The sequence below is a fragment of the Salmo trutta genome, chromosome 27 (genome assembly GCF_901001165.1).
Source record: "Salmo trutta chromosome 27, fSalTru1.1, whole genome shotgun sequence".
Classification (NCBI taxonomy): Eukaryota; Metazoa; Chordata; class Actinopteri; order Salmoniformes; family Salmonidae; genus Salmo; species Salmo trutta.
Genome location: NC_042983.1, coordinates 19,113,533 through 19,132,252, shown reverse-complemented (window position 1 = coordinate 19,132,252; position 18,720 = coordinate 19,113,533). Strand labels below are relative to the sequence as shown.

Here is an 18,720-nt window from a genome sequence, read left to right as displayed (position 1 = left end):
TGGTCCACCACCCAAAGGACATCCAGCCTACTTGACACAACTGGGAGAAGCGTTGGAGTCAACATGGGCCAGCATCCCTGTGGAACGCTTTCGACACCTTGTAGAGTCCATGCCCTAATGAATTTAGGCTGTTCTGAGGGCAAAAGGGAGTGCAACTCGGTATTAGGAAGGTGTTCCTAATGTTTTTAGCACAGTGTATTTCCAGCAACAAACAGCTTTTCCACTTTCTCACTCCATCCAACAGTTATTGGTTAATTCGTAATGCATGCTGAGAATCACTCCCAGAGATCTGAACTTTGATACACTTCCCGGCAGAAGAGCAGGCATGCATTCAACACAGAATGTGTTCTCTAAAGATGAGTGAACTCATTCCAGATGAAAATAGCATTAGCGTCTAGAAAACGTTGCATGTCTTCTATGCTATACGTTCATGTGTAACGTCCTTTGCTGTGTCTCTATGGGATTGAGGACATCTTTTTCAGTGGAAGATTTACCATTTAATCTCTAGGTCATCAGTCATCTGCCAAACAACCTTTTCTGCCATAAATCAAAACTTTCCTGAGCAGAGTTGACTGAGGTTCCATAAACCCACTGTCCAGGCATTCTGAAAGTGGAAAGTTTGTGTTATCCTCCTTTCCCTGTTACCACAGCAGAGGCCATTCAAAACAATCACAATGAGTCACAAGTCTCCCTAAACGAGAAAGTGAGCAATGTCAGACTGAAGTCAGGTCCTAATCACCGGCACCTTGGAAAATCCTAATAGGACAGCTGTTTCTACATGAAGGAGATAGGCACTCTCGTTGGAGGCACCTCTCCTCTACAGTGGCTCAAAACATACATAATAACAGGGTTGGCATGGAAACTCAAGACCTGAAAACCTCTACAACTGATACTATGGGACTTGAGAATTGATACATGATTCTAAAGGTTAACTTTCTCCAATTTGGGCCTTGGCCAGGTAAGGTTGAGAGCTGTCCAACAGTATTTGGGTTGATGGGTTTTCCATGTGGCCCGTGTAACTGAACATTAGAGACTGTAATCATTATGGTCAGTGCTCAAAGACAGATATATGCACTCTGTGTGTAAACAGTAGTACAACACAGGACCCAATGTAGCAGAGAGAGCCAATCAGTGTTCCTGGTTCCAGACAACGATGTTACTCTTTCTGACTCCTCACTTCCGGATAAACCAGATTACATAAGAGGGAAAATAAGGGAAACGGGGGATCATTATCTATGATGTTTATGTGAGGGACACTGTACCAGTATATCAAATTTTCCAACAGTGTAAATTAGTTCGGCCTTCTGGTTGTTGTATCTGTGGTATTTCAACATAAATATTCACACTTCCAATGGCCTTTACGGCAGGCAGCACTATAGATGTTTGACATCATGTTGGTTTCTCGAAACTCTGTGGTTATTATGACCCTCAGGGCTGGTTTTTTGTGATGCTCTGTGTTTTGACATTCACTCTGAGATCCCATCTCTCAGATTCATTGACATTTTAGACAAACAGTCATTCCACAATGGAGGACTGTTTAATCTAATACTCCAAAATGGCAAACAACTGAGCTCCTTTTTGTTCCAAACACTGCTGCCATTCAGGTCTTAACGTCAATCGCTGGAGTAATAGGGCTGTCTTTTGTTTCTTCTTTTCATGTATAAATATTATAAATTGTGTTATCGCAGGAGAGACATACTGTATCTAATCATGATCAATAAAGAATGGGATCAACATGCAGACTTTGTTACAGACTTTGAAAGAAAACAGTTGAAGACAAACATCCTCTCAGTTCACAACCAAACACCACTACAACATCTGCTCTGAGGGAGGGATCAAGTCAAACAGCCACTGTGGCACACCCACCCCCACTGGATACTGCATAGGCACATGTAACTCATGCACTGCAAAAATGCATGCTTTTATGAGAAAAGTCTCATTTAAAGATATTCTCCGGTACTTTTGTATACTTTTTAGCCAGTAGTTCTGAAAGTAGCACTGACAAGCCAAAAGTGGTCCCCGAAAACTGCGACTGTCACATATGTGCAGATATGTGCACCACGTCATTGATCTCTTGCTCTCTCTGCTGTGTCCACTGAGACGTTAGGCCCGCCCTGCAACCTCCTTGGATACCAGTGGGCAAGCCTCTTGCTAGCTGTCACTCAAATGCAAGGGGCTGAAGCTCATTAGCTAGAATTCGCATTGCTAGGGGACTGGCCCACGTGGGGGCAAATGTAGGGAAAATGGCATGGCACAGTTTCAAGAAACTGTCGCTTTCAAACTAGGGATTTTATGGGTTTTGAGGTAAGACAGTAATTCTGCTCATAGATTATGCATATATATACTATCCACCACTGCGACCTGTACGCTCTCGTTGGCTGGCCCTTGCTTCATACTCGTCGCCAAACCCACTGGCTCCAGGTCATCTACAAGTCTTTGCTAGGTAAAGCCCCACCTTATCTCAGTTCACTGGTCACCATAGCAGCACCCACCCGTAGCATGCGCTCCAGCAGGTATATTTCACTGGTCACCCCCAAAGCCAATTCCTCCTTTGGCCGCCTTTCCTTCCAGTTCTCTGCTGCCAATGACTGGAACGAACTGCAAAAATCACTGAAGCTGGAGACTCATATTTCCCTCACTAACCTCAAGCACCAGCTGTCAGAGCAGCTCACAGATCATTGTACCTGTATATAGCCCATCTGTAAATAACCCATCCAACTACCTCATCCCCATACTGTATTTATTTATTTATTTTGTTCCTTTGCACCCCAGTATCTCTAATTGCACATTCATCTTCTGCACATCTGTCACTCCAGTGTATAATTGTTATATTGTAATTACCTCGCCACTATGGCCTATTTTATTGCCTTACCTCCCTTATCTTACCTCATTTGCACACACTGTATATAGACTTTTCTACTGTATTATTGACTGTATGTTTGTTTATTCCATGTGTAACTCTGTGTTGTTTTATGTGTCAAACTACTTTGCTTTATCTTGGCCATATCGCAGTGGTAAATGAGAACTTGTTCTCAACTAGCCTATCTGGTTAAATAAAGGTGAAATAAAAAAATAAAAAAATGTAAACTACACATTGACACATCCAGCCCAAAGCAGAAGGTTTAAAAAATACTTTCTTAGTCACCAAAATACCAGAGCCCAACTGGGCAAAAACTGGTTGAATCAACATTGTTTCCACATAATCTCAACCCCAAAAATCTGTGATGACATTGTATCACTGTGGAAAACTGATTGGATTAGCAAAAAGTCTTACATTTAAGGGCATTTCGTCTTTTGTTCACCCAACTTTTTTCCCCGTGGAATTCACATTAGTTGTAAATCAAAACTAGACGTTGAACTGACGTCTGAATCCAGTGTGGCATGTCTTTAACATTGCCTGATTTACCACATTACTTCAAATGCACTTCCAATTGTGGCAGTAACAATATTGCTTTCATAGAATTCCAGCCTAGGTCTTTTAGTATCTTTGGCAACGCAACATTAACATTTAAAATAAAAACCATAGCTTAAAGTATCTCCACCGTATGCTTTTCTCTGTGTCTGTGCATTTGGCCTCCACCGTTCTCATTCCCTAATGGAGGATGGAGGACTAAATACTCAGAAATCAGCCAGAGCTGAACACATTCCCACTCCTAGAGTGCCAAACACAATCCAACCTAATAAGGTAAAATCAGCTGTGATATCTGGTGAAAAATCCTGCTCCAGAACCTTGCTGCTTGCTGGAATACGTTTACTTTGAACACCCCACACATTCTTAACTGATTACAAGTGTGCAAACACCATGGATGGGATTCCTCCAACAGTAAACAAAAGAATAATTAAATAAAAAGACACAATTTTACTCATCTAAATGCAATATGCAGTATATGAGTAATAAATATCTGCAATGCTCATAATGTCTGGTTTTAACCATATATAGGGTTGAAAATCCTAGATCAGGGCTGGATTAAGTAGAAGGCCTGGACAGGAGAGGAGATGAGAGAGGAATGTCAAGGCCTTTTTGCAATTGGATTTGCTCAACTCCTGCATCCTCTCTCCTCAGTCCTTTCTAGCCTCTTTTTGAAAAAAAGGTCAAAGGTAATCAAGGAGAGGTGGTGAGGAGAGGGAAATTGGACAAAAATGGGATTGTATAAAATAAGACTCTCCTTCTCCAATCGCACACCATCAGGCAAATTGTGTTTACAGGGTGGAATCCCAAAATAAATGTTTCAAGTGATAAAAACAAATGTAGCTAGTGCAAGAAATGTTATAGATAACAGAATAAGTAACATATCATTTTTAAATGTTTTCGAAAAAACAAGCTGATGGCAAATTTCAAAATTCTTCTTTGAAGGACTCAGGTAGGATACACTTAAGCTTCCACGCCAAAAGGAGGCTATCGAGGAGGGGAGAGGACGGAGGACGGACTTTTTCCCAAACGAAAAAAGGTCTGTTAACTTGACTTCTGAGATATTTATTGTACTCTGGATACCATGATTAAGTCACATATAGTTTGGAGTGCTCTATTCACCTTGGACATTTGTCACAAATGCAATATATTTTCCCTACATCCGCACCGAGCTAAAGGCTAGCGCTGCCGCTTTCAAGGAGCGGGACACTAATCCGGACGCTTATAAGAAATCCCGCTATGCCCTCAGACAAACCATCAAACAGGCAAAGCGTCAATACAGGACTAAGATTGAATCATACTACACTGGCTCTGATACTCATTGGATGTGGCTGGGCCTGAAAAATATTACGGACTATAAAGGGAAACCCAGCTGCGAGCTGTCCAGTGATGTGAACCTACCAGATGAACTAAATGCCTTTTATGCTCGCTTCGAGTCAAGCAACACTGAAGCATGCATGAGAGCACCAGCTGTTCCGGAGGACTGTGTTATCACACTCTCTGCATGGCCAAGCACGACTCCAACACCATCATTAAGTTTGCTGACGAAACAACAGTGGTAGACCTGATCACCGACAATGATGAGACAGCTTATAGGGAGGAGGTCAGAGACCTGGCAGTGTGGTGCCAAGACAACAACCTCTCCCTCAATGTGAGCAAGACAAAGGAGCTAATCGTGGATTATAGGAAAAGGAGGGCCGAACAGGCCCCCATTAACATCGATGGGCTGAAGTGGAGCGGGTCGAGAGTTTCAAGATCCTTGGTGTCCACATCACCAACGAACTATCATGGTCCAAACACACCAAGACAGTTGTGAAGAGGGCACGACAACATCTATTCCCCCTCAGGAGACTGAAAAGATTTGGCATGGGTCCCCAGATCCTCAAAAGGTTATACAGCTGCACCATCGAGAGCATCCTGACCGGTTACATCACCGCCTGGTATGGAAACTGCTCGGCCTCTGACCGTAAGGTGCTACAGAGGATAGTGCATACGGCTCAGTACATCACTGGGGCCAAGCTTCCTGACATCCAGGACCTATATACTAGGCAGTGTCAGAGGAAGGCCCAAAAAATTGTCAAAGACTCCATTCACCCAAGTCATAGACTGTTTTCTCTGCTATTGCATGGCAAGCGGTACTGGAGCGCCAAGTCTAGGGCCAAAAGGCTCCTTAACAGCTTCTACCCCCAAACCATAAGACTGCTAACAATTAATCAAATGGCCACCCGGACTATTTACATTGACACTGCTGGTACTCGCTGTTTATTATCTATGCATTGTCACTTTACAAATGACCTTGATTAACCTGTACCCCCACACATTGACTCGGTACCGATACCCCTGTATATAGCCTCGTTATTGTTATGTAATTTTGTTGTGTTACTTTTTGATACATATTTTTTTACTTTGGTTCATTTAGTAAATATTACTTATTTAGTAAGTAACTCTATTTCTTGAACTGCATTCACGGTAAGGTCTACACTTATTGTATTCGGCACATATGACAAAAAAACATTTACTTTGATATAGTTCCGGTGAAGGAAAATCTTAACGCTACAGCATACAATTACATTCTAGACGATTCTGTGCTTCCAACTTTGTGGCAAAAGTTTGGGGGAAGGCCCTTTCCTGTTTTAGCATGACAATGCCCCCATGCACAAAGCGAGGTCCATACAGAAATGTTTTGTCGAGATCGGTGTGGAAGAATTTGACTGGCCTGCACAGAGCCCTGACTTCAAGCCCATCGAACACCTTTGAGATGAATTAGAACACTGACTGCGAGCCAGACCTAATCGCCCAACATCAGTGCCAGACCATTTTGCTACACTCGCAATAACATCTGCTAACCATATGTATATGACCAATAACATTTGATTTGACCTCACTAATGCTCTTGTGACTGAATGGAAGCAAGTCCCCGAGGCAATGTGGAAAGCCTTCACAGAAAAGTGGAGGCTGTTATAGCAGCAAAGGGAAGAACAACCCCATATTAATGCCCCTGATTTTGGAATGAGACGATCGACGAGCAAGTGTCCCCATACTTTTGGTCATGTAGTGTAGTTGTTCACAAACTCAGATGTTAGATCCAGAGACAGATCAGTAGAGACATGTAGACTAATTAGATTGTGTTGAGACAACATACTACTCTGCAGAGAGAGAGAGAGAGAGAGAGAGGAAGATGGAGCTGGTGTTAGTTACAGGGACAGTGGATAATTGTGTAGTGAGTCAGAATAGTGTTAGTCAGCATGGGGTCACTGAACTTCACCACACCCTGCTGCTGACTCCCAGGAAATCTATGGGACTTTTCCCTCACGGCCCAGAATAGCAACCAGCGTAACTGAATAGAAAGGAGATGCTCAAATACAGTCCATAGGTCACATCAATAGATGTGTGTAGTCGAGGAAGATCAAGGGACCGACCCAATAACGTAGGGTTCCTGTACGTAACCCCGGTTCTATGACAATATGAGTGAGGTCACTCACTATGGGTTAAGCCTTCAATGGATGTGGTCAATAAGGAACTCCTATCATACAATGTGTGTCGTAGACAGACCTCACACATATAAATCATAGAACAAGGATTACGTTAAGTAAATCATTTCAAATAATAATTTGGTCACTCAGTATGGGATATGGCCAACTCAAGTAGCATTGGTATACTCTCCAAAACCAGCTAATCAACCCTCAGAGGCCCCAAAACTAAGCAACGTACGTGCCAAAGAGGGTGCAGTGACGTCCAGTCGATAGAACCTCATGATGGTATGGACAGTGCCCCAACATGCTAAATTGCAGATGTCTTGCACAGAGATGCCTTTGAACAGCGCCCATGACGCACCCATACCTCTGGTGGAATGAGCCCTTAGGGATGATACACCCTTGCTTTTATAAGCATTTATAATAGCATCCGCTATCAAGTCAAATTGTATTGGAATTAAGAAATATATAAATATTAGGACGAGCAATGTCGGAGTGGCATTGACTAAAATACAGTAGAATACAATATATACGTATGAAATGAGAAAAACAGTATGCAAACATTATTAAAGTGAATAGTCTTCCATTTTTAAAGTGACCAGTGATTCCATTTCTATGTACATAGGGCAACAGCCTCTAAGGTGCAGGGTTGAGTAACCGGGTTGTAGCCGGCCAGCGATGGCTATTTAACAATCTGATGGCCTTGAGATAGAAGCTGTCTTTCAGTCTCTTGGTCCCAGCTTTGATACACCTGTACTGACCTCACCTTCTGGATGATAGCGGGGTGAACAGACTGTGGCTTGGGTGGTTGATGTCCTTGATGATCTTTTTGGCCTTCCTGTGACATCGAGTACTGTAGGTGTGCTGAAGGGCAGGCAATGTGTAGACCGCACCACCCTCTGGAGAGCCCTGCGTTTGCGGGCAGTTTAGTTGCCGTACCAGACGATGATAGTAGTGGAGGTGTTGTTTCCTACCTTCACCACCTGGGGGCGGCCCGTCAGGAAGTCCAGGACCCAGTTGCACAGGGTGGGGTTCAGACCCACGGCCCAGAGCTTAATGATGAGCTTGGAGGGTACTATGGTGTTGAAGGCTGAGCTATAGTCAATGAACAGCATTCGCACATAGGTATTCCTCTTGTCCAGATGGGATAGGGCAGTGTGAGTGCGATGGCGATTCCATCGTCTGTGGATCTATAAGGGCGGTATGCAAATTGAAGTAGGTCTAGGGTGTCAGGTAAGATGGAGGTGATATGATCCTTAACTAGTCTCTCAAAGCAATTCATGATGACAGAAGTGAGTGCTACGGGGTGATAGTCATTTAGTTCAGTTACCTTTGCTTTCTTGGGTACAGGAACAATGGTGGACATCTTGAAGCAAGTGGGGACAGCAGACTGGGATAAGGAGAGATTGAATTTGTCTGTAAACACTCCAGCCAGCTGGTCTGCGCATGGTCAGGGGACATGGCTAGGGATGCCGTCTGGGCCGGCCACCTTGCGAGAGTTAACACGCTTAAATGTCTTACTTTGGAACTATCACGGAGAAGGAGAGCCCCCAGTCCTTGGGAGCAGGGGTGTCGGTGGCACTGTGTTATCCTCAAAGTGGGCGAAGAAGGTGTTTAGCTTGTCCGGAGCAAGACGACAGTGTCCACTCGTGTCTGAGCCGTTGAATTGTGACTCCACTATGTCTCTGTCCTGACAGTCTGCCTGTTCGATTGCCTTACGGAGAGAATCACTACACTGTTGGTATTCAACCATATTCCCATGCTATGGTTATGAGGTGGTCTGTGCTTTCAGTTTAGCGCGAATACTGCCATCTATCCAAGGTTTTTGGTTTGGGTAGATTTTAATAGTCACAGTGGGAACAACATCCCCTATACAATTCCTGATGAACTCAGTCACTGTGTCCAATGTGATGAACACTGGTGAGAAATGGGCCTCCCTGCTTGGGAGAGTGCCCAAGAGAAAAAGAGCTAGTCGCTTTTCTCAGGGCTCTCGTAGTAAAGCCTTTACTGGACACCAGTGGAGGCTGGTGGGAGGAGCTATAGGAGGACGGGCTCATTGTAATGGTTAGAATGTAGTAACTGGAACAATATCAAACACATCAAACATATGGAAACCACATTTTTTACTCTGTTCCTTTATTCCATTCCAGCCATTACAATGAGCTCATCCTCCTATAGCTCCTCCCACGAGCCTCCACTGCTGGACACAAACAGCGGAGCCGCTCTTCCTCCAGAGAGGAAAAGGGTGCAGGGTGAAAAGCTGATAGCTCCAAAGTATGGCAATGATAAGCTCTACTAACATTTGGTACAAAAGAGGGGTTAGGTTTCTAGTTAACCTTGGATATCCCCGTGGGAAAACTCAGGCAAGAGCGGTGAACTGACAGTGTGTGCAGCTCTACCGCTCGCTTTGCGGATTTAATGGCTAAAAGTAAGACAGTTTTGAACGAGAGAAGTCTCATATCTACACTTTCCAGTGGCTCGAACAACGACTGAGACATAGCCTCAAGTACAACAGATAGGTCCCAAGTTGGGACTAGCTGTTTGGACAACGGGTAAGTAACGTGCACCCTTCATAAAATGACAGATAAGGGGATGTTTTCCCACTGTATCGTTGTTGAAGTCTACAGTATATGGCGGGGAGAGATGGAGGCCAGATAGACTTTAACAGTGGAGTAAGCCTTCTCCCTGTCCAGAAGCCCCTCCAGTAAGCAAAGTACCTCTGAAACAGAACACTGAAAGGGAATGGCCCGTTCCTGCTCGCACCATCTCTCAAACACACACAACTTGATATCATACAGTGAGCATGTAGAAGGGGCCCAAGTGCTTTGAATAATTTCAACGACCCTAAGCAGTAGGCCTGTCGCATTAAGATTCATCCTCTCACGGGACAGGTCCGAGTGCCAGGGTGTCTAGATGAGGATGGAAAATCTCACGGTGTAAAATAATCTCCGCTAACCACAGCCGTCCTGGCCATCGGGGGGCTACCAGGATAAGAGACAACCTCTGTTCCCTAACTCTGGCTAGAGTGGGGAGGTACAGACTGAGAGGGGTGAACATGTAAAGCTGTCCCCTTGGCCATGGGTACGCTAGCGCATCCACCCCTAGTGGCACATTGTCATTTTCCATTGAAAATAACAACTTGTAGTGTGCGTTTCTACGCGATGCGAAGAGATCTAGGGACGGCCGTCCTTACAGTATTTCTCCCATATTTGGGCCACTACAAAGGGCTGAAGCTTCCAATATACAGAAGCACTGTAAGCAACTCAAGGTAGTTTATGTGAGTAACACGGAGTTGTGGAGGCCACAATCCATTCACTGCTCTGCCCTGTGACAGATGTGTCTGTCATCATACCCTTTCCTTGCAGACACTACCCCTAGGGGAGTGCCTTTGACTAAGATCAAGGGATCCCTCCAGTGGCGGAGAGCCGAAACTCATGGTAGGGATGGTAGGGATGTTTTTATCTTGTGGTGGAGGTGACGAAGGCAACACAGACGTACAAACAGGAATTGCGGAATTTCTCTTATTGTCAGCCACTCTTCGGGACTATTGATATGGTGGAGGCCATCAAACCCAATAAACGGAGACACGTTTTTGAGCGTGACCGTATGCCCAAGTCTGAACATGGAGATGCACTGGCAAAATGCAGTGACTCGCCTTTCCAATAGGGTGGCCTGGAACAAAATATAATTTATTCTGCGCCAAAACAGTCCAAAACGGAGAAGTGCCGGATCCTGAAGAGAGTATTCAGAAGTATTTTGACCTCATAAGGAAGAACCAAAGTGAGGTGAGATGGAGCAACAGCGCGTTAGAAAGGAGCGGGGTCCCCCTATTGGCTGTCGCTCCTGTCTGTCTACGGCTTTTCGTGAAATGAGTTCCTTATTGACCACGCCCAACGCTACCCATACTGAATGACCGAGCAATTATTTGAAATAGAACTTACAACAAAGCCATGACTATATTAGCTTTCATCTTCGCCGATAATTTACAGGGAAACTTTTTATATATTAACTCTAATCTGGAAGCCCAAAAAATAACTGTTATTACAAGAAAGTGTTTCACAACAGGATTTCTCTCACCAGCACTGTTTTAGAGTCAAGTGTTGAATCAGGATGATCTTGGCACTCTATGTTTCTCAATGCATTGTCACCCAGACCTTTCCTCCTCCTGTCTGTGGTAGGAGGTTTTCTGTGACTGGGTCCAGCTCTAATCTCCTCCTCCACTGCATTGTTATCCCAGGAAGTATGGTTGTCAGGACAGCCACAAATGACACATTATGAGTTGTAGAACCTCTGCTACCAACAGTATCCACCACAACAGGCAGCCTGCCAGAGCCCCGCCTGTGTAGAGGGAGTGTCTAAGGCCAGGTGAAGTAACAATAGCAAAACTTTCCCTTATATTGTCCTCATACCAAATATCATGGAAGTATGTTTCAGCTTGAAAGAGAATGGGCGGAACTCAACAATTGGTACAGTGATACAAACATTTGACATGTTATGTGACATAAATCCATCATAATGAGCTGTATTACCAAAAAGTACAGTACAAGGTAGTATCCTAGCTTCAGTATAGTGAATTGGTGTGCAAAGTCACTTTATGGATAACTCGATTTGACCCTTAAAAAAGTGCACACAACTAACAAAACTAGTGACATCCTCTCTATTGATTGTGTTTCTATGACTGGCCTCCTCCATTGGTTTCTGTGTGTAGGGCTGTGCTGAGCAGAAAGAGCAGGTTAATCATTGGCTCCATAATGTCGTTCCCAGCCATGAGAAGTCCTGCTCAGAGTTAAACTAATAAGGACACAGACCAAAACACAGACATGTTTGCTTAAGGTGGTGATTTTGTTTGTAGTGGAATACAGGTCCTAAAAACTTCTGGCCTTTCCTTAATATCAGGCCGCACAACATCCCTTCATCTCTATCCTTTAAAGGAGATACCTCATTTTTAGGGGGAAACAACATACTCATGTCTGGCCTTCCACTACTACTCTCCAGATGAGTGGGAGGCAGGTAATGCCTTATCACATAATCTCACACAATGTAGTAAATTCCAGGGGATAAATTATGTAAGAAAGCAATAAACCTGAAATGATCATTAGTATGTTTTTACTTGAACAGGATGTTAGAGGATAATCACAAACAATCTGATCTTTTTCAAAAACCTGAGGGGTGACTCATCATCAGCTTGTTATTATAAAGATGTTCTCCAAAGGTTAATCACACACTCCTGCCTTGTCTCCAGACTACAACTTGGCACATGTGAACACATTGCCATAGACCATACAAGGACCTGGACCCGTCCTGTTTATTACATGCGCTTATTGAGGGATACACACATTTATCAGAAAGAAACTATTCTGCCTCCTTGTATGGTGCTCCCTCCCCTCAGCCTTCTGCTTGGGGGAGCCAGGGCTTCCGTGTTACTTGTCAATAGAGACACTACACAGCCTCACTTTGAGGGGGCCAATAATAATATGACTGCTGAACTAGAGAGGGATTGGAGATTTCAGGGAGGTTCCTGTACTCACATTAGAGCTCACGCAGTGCTATGCAAGGTAGTTCAGCCCTTACACAACTACAAAAGAACAATCACAACCTTACACAGTGTAGGCAAATATGCCATCACAGTGCACACAAAAACACTCACACAGCCATATGGGTAGCTTTTTGTATATATGCAAAGCGGAGTAAGTATAGGCTGTAGTGATGGAGCAAGAGATATCAGGAGAGCTCAAAGAGGATCAGTGCAGGGTATAGAAATCATCCCGATATCCACAATAAGCCCCAAGATGAAGGGTGAACATGTCTGGAGCCAGAGGGCCAAGGAGCCCTGTGTTAAGGGCAGTGTCCTAGGGCATTGTCCCTGACAGGGATATCTATTTCCACACCGTTAATAAGGTAGCCCCCATGATTACAGTACAGTATACCCAAACCCATGGATAGAGCAGTGATTAATGACCATAATAACACAGCCCCCTTCTCTCATTCCCACCCTCTGTGTTCCTGTAATGTGGCAGGGGTGCATCAGAGCTGCCCTCTCCTCCATTCATTCACAAACCACAACTAAGACTGTTTCTCCAGGACAGTTCACAGCACAGACCTCATCACTGAGGGTAGCAGAATAAAATAGCCTTCTTCTGTCAGAATGAGACAGCCGTAACTTCAGGTACACTATACTGTACTGGATCTCGCTGTGTGGCCATCCTCTCGGTTTGCTGAGAGTCTCTTTAAAAAATAAACACTGACAAATTCCTGGGAAAGTCTGCTGCACTAATCCTGTGAAGCAAGCAAGTAAGCCCGGAGTAGATAGGCAAACAGGCAGGTTACTCAACCCTTCAATAAAAACAGAGCAAAGCAGAACCTACCACAGCCCCATGATCACATAGTTAGCCAGATATTTTACACAGTAACTATGTTGACAAGTGTATCTAAAGTTATTTCATCCTACTGCCTCAGCATGGGAAAAGTTTAGGCTACTCACCTCTGATAAAGAATCCCAGGGAACAACACAGCTCTCAAAGTTCTATCTTCTCCGTGATGCATGTAAGCCCAATATGTTGTGGGCAGTCCCTCTCTACTACCTCGCTCACTCACTGCCTCTCTCTCTCTCTCTCTCTCTCTCTCTCTCTCTCTCTTTCTCTGGACTACCTCCTCCTGTGAAGGACTTCCCGGTTGACAGGCATTGCCATGGCAACCCCTGGACCCTGTTCAAAAGGCACCCTCCTCTTGGCTTGTCAGCGCGGGGCTTCTTCAATGAAGAGTGCTCATCGTGGTGATATTTCACACAGCGCAGGGTTAACCAAAGGGGAATGCTAATAGTTATTCACCTCCACCTCGCCAATACCCCACACAGCCCCTCGCTCTATCACCCACTCTCTCTTTCTCTCCCATGACTCCCTCTCTTTTGTGATGCTGTTTGTGTCTTTTCTGGGGGCACATACAGGGCAGGTCTCTTTCTAGTTAAAGAGAGAGGGGAGTGAAGAGGAGGGGAGAAGAATAACTCTCTCAGTCCAGGAGGGTTCTCTGAGGGTCCCCTGACATCAGTAGTCTTTGAGGTGGTCAACCCCAATGGATCGCACTGACACTGGACCCACCACTTGACTCCCTCACTCAGACACAGACAGACAGATAGACATACAGAGCTTCTCTCTCTCACATCCCCTGCCCTTCGCCAGATCATTTATATCCAGCTACAACAGCTTAGACTGAGGGGCACGATGACTAGAGAGAAACTATATGTGAGGGGAGGTGAATCCATTTGAATTTGCTTCAACCACTGACAGCTGATATACTGAATCATCCAGAGATTCTGTATTCAGATATCTAGATTGCCTTTCAAAATACATAGCCCTTGGAGCACACAGACCATAGAACAGGTACATGAGAGAATACAGTAAACGGAACTACACAGTGTTAAAGTACAAGCAGAGTGAAGCACATGCTCTCAAATTCCTCAGTTGTTCTCGCTACCATACATGGCAAATTAGAACTATGTTTTCCAGGTTGTCTGCAGTGTTTGCCAAACAGGACACAAACCTGAAGATTTACATGCTGACATAACTGTTTCTGTCTCATATGTCTCAGGTACTGAGTTAGCCTTTACATGTTTCACATTGCAGGTACACTCACCTTTATTGCACTTTAAACTTTTAACCAGTCAGACCAGCTAAAAACTAGAAATGATTTGGTAAGCAATGTGTGTATGTGTGTGTGCATGTGTGTTTGTGTATGTGTGTGTGCGTGTGTAAGCCCCATGCCTCGGACAGTTTCAGGTTGGAATCGAAGTAGTCAGCTCTTTTTTAATAATTCAGCGGTCTGGCTTGGGACAGTGAAACTCAGGCAAATACCAGGCAGTGTCCACTTACTGAGTCTGCACCGCTGCTCCAGAGATAGTTTTTGCCAAAGGAAAATGTTGTTTTTCACCCCTAGAAGAAGGAACACTTCTGGATAGTTTGTGCTGTAGTGGAAGAGGCTATAGGGCCCAGTTAGGGCAGTCAGGCGGGCACAGTCCCCCGCTGTGACCCAATCTTACACCCTGTCATTCTGTGGCTCAATGAGGTGCAAGAGGTGATTGCTGCTTTGGCCGAGGACCCAGCACCTCTCTCACAAACACACTCCCCCCTCCCTCTCTTCTTCTCTCCCATACACATTTCTCTTTCCATCACTGTCATTTTGTCTGTACCTCCCTCCAGTGATAAATATTATATTTGGAGGGATGGGAACTGTAGCCTGTTTTTTCCACTGTCCCGCCGAGTCCATAGTGTGGTATTTGTAACAGTGATGGGATTCTAATGAATCAACCCTAGCAACTCTCAGCTCTGTGCCAGACTAGTAAATCCCGCCTAGCAACGTACAACTTTCAAACACATTCAAACCCTGTTCTGTCTCTGTGGTACGTTCCAATATGTTCCGTATGTTTCTATGAAGCAATCATACCCATTGCATGGGTCATTAAAATCCCATGCAACAACCAAAGACCATACCAAGTGAGGGAATACATCATGACATAAAGCTCTGTTACATAACAGTCAACTACCTAACTTGATGATGGCTAACGGCTGGGTACTTTTTCTACTGGTTGGGGAAAACATTTCCCAGTGAAGCACTAAACTATCTGAACATTCATCATGCATTTGGAAACAATCTGCCTATAAAACAAGCCATTTGGTTTCAATCAAGCATTCAGATTTTAGAGAGATTTAATAACTAAGAGTATAATGGAACTAAATATTGCTTAACACTGAAAGACATCCAATAAAGTGAAAGAACTGTCAGTTCATCTGTTTTTCTTTCTTAGGTGACCTTTGCCTACATCAGTGGGTTCCCAAGCTAGGGGGCGGGACCTTCCTTGACAAAAATTCAACAATAATAATCATCATAATAATTCGCAATTGTTTATACCGAGATAAAACAATGCATAAATCCACAATGCTTTAGGCTAGAAACAAGCTGTAGTAGAGTAGACGAATGGACACATGGAGATATGCTTGTCGTGGTTGTTGGCCCAAAGATGAAATCCATATGGAGCTCTCTACTACAGCTTGTTAGCTACTTTCAGTATAAAGAGCCCAGCTAAACAAAGACAATAGGGACCACAAACATAGAAGTGGAAATTATGGTTTAAAATACAGATGTAGAATCTTAATTTGAGCCAGTTTCCTACAGCAGTAAGGTAATCCTGCAGCAACAGGAAATGTGAATTATTATGTGGATTATAATTAATGGACATTTTTGTAGGGGTTGATACATTTTTCTCAGCAACAAAAGAGAGATCAAATGAAGATCCTACTGTACTTCTGTTCTTGTAAGCCCTTAGATGGGTTCAGTTCCCTTTACGTTTGGTAATAAATGTATCATGATAAAACACTGATGTGTTGAATGAATTAACATATTCATGTATACAGTATGCAGAAATGAACATGCACAGTATAACCAGTACTGATGTGCAGTACTGATGTGGCTACATTCAGCATAGCTCTCAGCCCAAAACAACAGCCACAACATCAGAAACCTGTCTCTCCTTGGAGAAGGTCTGATTCCTATCTGCTCAACCAAAGACAGATAGCTCCTTCCTAAGACAATGTTAGAACCCTACAAGAACTATTCGGCTGCAACTCAACTGTTGCACAACAATATTCAGACAAAAAGTAATTGACACGCATGGAGAACTAAAGATAAACACAGTTCCATTTCCCACAGTTCAAGTGTATAATCCGGTCATTACGCTCCTGATCTCTTCAGCCCTCTAGGTGATAGAGCCAGAGCGAGCGGGAGAGTCTGACAACATGAACTGTTTGTGTTTTAGTCTTGGCGTGGAGCAGCAGAGACAGACAGAGAGAGTCGTACTTACAGATCAGTGCAGCGCAGGCCGAGTAGAGAGGACTTCTTGGTATAGTACAGAGCGAGAGAGAAAGAGAAGGAGGGAGGGAGAGAACCACTGCTGCTGGCCAACAGGGTGTCTTTTATCTTCTGCGAGTGACTCAGCTTGTGTGTGTGTGTGTTTTGTGTGTGTGCAACACCCCTCACTCCACTCTACAGCTCATCAGGGACTCTGTAATAGTTTCCATTTGCAGCTGGAAATAATAGAAATTCCCATGCAGGCACAGCCTCAGTGGAACCGCCCTTTTGTATTTCATGAGCAGGAACAGAGGAGGCCATTTTCACATCAACCTAAATATACAGACTTGTGTTTGAGATCAATCCAGTAATAGTGTGGTGCTCCATTCAGAGTCCGAGGCCTATTTGAGAGAAAGATATGCAGATTTGCTAAACTAAACTGTAAAAAAGGCCCTTCCTTCCAGCCAATCAGGGTGCTTGAATTGACATTTGGACTTGGGCTCCGCCCACTCTAGCTCAGAGCGTTTTTAGTCATCAACAGAAGAAGACACAAGTTTGATTTGCAACCAAGCTTTATTAAGTGTTTATTCTTAAAGGGGCTTTATATTGTTGGGGGTTGTTTATGATTAATGCATGCTACTGAAACCTTGCTAGTGTTAGTTATCTTGTTACATATAAGTTAATACCTGTGTAATTAATGCATGCCATCTCCGAAGTACAGAATTGCCAGTTAATCATTGCATGGTTGTATTTATCATCATGTGCATGTTACTATTACAGCAAGAGATTGTGCTATATGGCAGTTTAGTAAGTAAGTTCTGGAAGATTCTAAGCGGCCTGGTGCGCATGCGCACTTGATTTATGGCCAACCAGATAATCAATCAATCAAATCTATTTATAAAGCATTTTACATCTGCAGATGTCACAAAGTGCTTTACAGCTGCTGTTCCTTCACTCTGCGGTCCAACTCATCCCAAACCATCTCAATTGGGTTGAGGTCGGGTGATTGTGGAGGCCAGGTCATCTGATGCAGCACTCCATCACTCTCCTTCTGTCACGCCTGCTCCCGCTCTCCCTCTCTGGCGCTCGAGGGCGCCTGGCTGTCCTTCATAACACACACCTGTCACCATCATTACACGCAGCAGCGATCATTGGACTCACCTGGGCTCCTTCACTTTGTTGATTGTCCTGTCTATAACTGTCTGCTTCCCCGTTTGTTCCCTGTGTCTGCATCGATCACCCCAGTGTTTAATTTGCCATACTGTAATAATTTCGCCACTATGGCCTATTTATTGCCTCACCCCCCTTATCCTACCTCATTTGCACACACTGTATATAGACTTTCTCTATTGTATTATTGACTGTATGTTTGTTTATTCCATGTGTACCTCTGTGTTGTTGTTTGTGTCGCACTGCTTTGCTTTATCTTGGCCATATCACAGTTGTAAATGAGAACTTGTTCTCAACTAGCCTACCTGGTTAAATAAAGGTGAAATAAATCAAATCAAATAAAAATGTATGTTGTTATGTGTTCACGTCCAGATGCTGTCCTGTCCTGTTCAATGTCCGTCGCCATTAAATGTCAATCCCTGTACCTACTTCGTGTCTCTACCAGCGTCGACCCTTACACCTTATTGGTCAAATAGCCCTTACACAGCCTGGAGGTGTCACGTCCTGACCAGCAGAGGGAGTAGTTGTTTAGTATTTTGGTCAGGACGTGGCAGAGGGATGTTTGTTTTGTATGGTGGGGGTTTTGTTGGTCACTGGTTTATGTTTGTATTTCTATGGGTATGTTTTAGGTTAGTTTTTCTATGTGTAGGTTGGGTGCTGGACTCTCAATTGGAGGCAGGTGTTTCTAGTTGCCTCTGATTGGGAGTCCTATAAGTAGGTGTGTGTTTTGTTTGTCACTTGTGGGTAGTTATTTGTTAGCACTGCTTTTGTTGAGCCTGCTACTCTGTTCCTGTCGTTAGTTTGTTTATTGTTTTTTCGTGGTGTTCTCAT

At 44.0% G+C, this 18,720-nt stretch overlaps 1 protein-coding gene across 1 annotated transcript in view; it reads right to left on the bottom strand.

Annotated features, from left to right (window-relative positions):
• Positions 1-14,794, bottom strand: part of LOC115164522 (vinexin) — a 46,502-nt gene extending 31,708 nt beyond the window's left edge. Inside the window, exon 1 of the mRNA XM_029717080.1 lies at positions 14,748-14,794. The gene's annotated coding sequence lies outside the window, so the exon portion shown is untranslated. The remainder of the gene's footprint in view (positions 1-14,747) is intronic.
• Positions 14,795-18,720: the final 3,926 nt, after the last annotated feature.